This window comes from Rhyacophila brunnea, unplaced genomic scaffold (assembly GCF_057557595.1).
Source record: "Rhyacophila brunnea isolate RB1 unplaced genomic scaffold, BYU_Rbru_1.0 scaffold_22, whole genome shotgun sequence".
NCBI lineage: Eukaryota > Metazoa > Arthropoda > Insecta > Trichoptera > Rhyacophilidae > Rhyacophila > Rhyacophila brunnea.
In genome coordinates, this window is record NW_028232882.1 from 1,627,208 (window position 1) to 1,629,536 (window position 2,329).

Sequence of the window (2,329 nt, forward strand, 5' to 3'; positions counted from 1 at the left end):
ACAATAATATAATTGAATAAAATACATTTTGATTATAATTCGATAAAAATTGGCAGTTCATATTAGATAATATATTAATTTTGTAAGCAGGTATGTCAGTTAAATAATTATTATTGTTATTAGTTTGAAATAATGCTGCATTGTTTATTGAGTTTTTCATTAATTGGTTTATCTGGTAAATTGTACTAAGTACCTTTCTATTATTATGTAGGTATATTACGTGAATGTTTTGATAACTCGCACATCATGTTCAGTTAGCGCTTAAATATTTTGTAAATACGGTTTTGTGGAACATCTTTTCTTTTTATCATGACCGATCCTAATAGGATCATTATGGGCTTCCACAGAGTAGAGGTTTGAATTAACAGATTTTTGTTTCTATGAGAAATGGATATTAGCCACCTGCTCAATCTATTAGGTCCATACTCTCACTCCAAACACAAATTGAGAAACAATATGTGTATTTACCAGACCCAGAATTCAAACCTGGGACCCACGACATTCTAAGCCGATGCTTATACCGCTCGGCTGTCGTGGGCATATAAATATATTGAACTAAAGTACATATAATATATTTATTGTATGCAACGTGTCATTCAACTAGATCACATTGGAAAACTATAATATAAAATTTATGCCGCGTGAACACGTGCATGGATTTTATGGTACCAACAGTGAGTAAATAATTAAACTATCGCGATAATAATTGTGCACTTGCAAAAGTGCTGACTGTCTCGCTAATCTTATTCTTCAAGTGTAAGTGAGACACGTTCTTATTGTATGGTACTATTTGATAGGTTGTGAATATTGGTAAATGTCAAAATGCTCTGCGCGGTATAGTTCATATTTTTTCTGGCAGGTAAATACATTATGCAAGTTGCAACTATCGCGTGAAAATTCAGAAGTCGTTAAACTTTTTTGATCCATAGAAGCAGTCTTGCAACATGCATTATAATATGTATTTACATTTGCATTTAATTGTTATGGTCGCAACTCGCAATAATATGTATGCCAGTAAATCCATGCTCTTATAAACAGGCTATTAGCTAAGAAGAATATCGTAGCATACATAGATTTATTAACTAATTATCATAATTATATATACTTATACAAAAAACAGTCATTAATAATTTGTAAACAAAATGGATCATAATAAACATAGTAATAAATCATTTGAAGTAACTTACTATACATTTATCATCAGTAGCAAAATCTACCAAAAAAACATGTGTATCTACAATATGATGTCAGTTCAGATTTGACCCCATGAGATGGCAGCACATAAATTAATTACAGAAAACTGTTATTAATTTGTTCAACTCACTTTATAGTGTAGTAGAATTTTATTATTTTAGCACTTCAAAAAATCAATTCAGCAACATCTATAATGTAAATTAGTATCCAGTGAAATCCAACTTAATATATCTGTCATTAGTAAATTGTACAGTGTACGGTCCCCAGGCAGTGTAATGTTCTACAGCAGTGTTCCCCAAATGGTATTCCGCAAAACCTCAGGTTTTCGCTAGGTAAAGTTAAGGGTATTCCATTTATTTTTAGAGAATTTTTGTATTCTTAATAAATCTACTTGAATTATTGAGTTGTCGGCATTTATCAGTATAATGTTATGGTCGCAACCCTTTTTTGTGGTAGCGAAGTAATATGAGACTCTTTACAATACTGGATAAATAGCCGTTTTGATTATTCAGGAAACACACTAAAAATATCAAATTATATCGCAACTTTTTTAATATTAGAGCAGATTTGTGGGGTGTGTTTATCTCACTTAATGCCCCCCCCAAGCCCGGGCCACCAAACTAGAGCCCTGTCAGCCCCCCCACAATACAGTGTCTCAACCAGTGAATTTAAAATTCATTCAAATTTCTTTTTAATCCTGACATTTCAAAGCCGGCCTACAACCTTTGATCAACTCTATAAATAACACAATATGTAGCATGCTGTGCTCCAGAGCACCGCTCGAAATGCAATATTTTACGAATCGGAGCGCTCGATAATTGTACAAAAATATTATCATAGTTATCTAATTGTAAGTAAGTGTAAGTTTGTCAGATTTTTTATTATGTGGCATATCTAGCTCAAACGGTCAAGTTATTATTTCCACGAAACGGAGCGATAATTTCGGTGATTTTATGAACCGGAACGGCGCTCCGGTCATTTCGAGCCCTGCTCCGGAGGCACAGCCATTGGCAACTTTTAGCAGCAACCCATGATATTATACCAATAATATTTGAATTCGGTAGGTACTACATTAGACAGACATTTCATATTATGTTAAACAATAAAATTGACTAAAATAATAACTAAGTAGTTT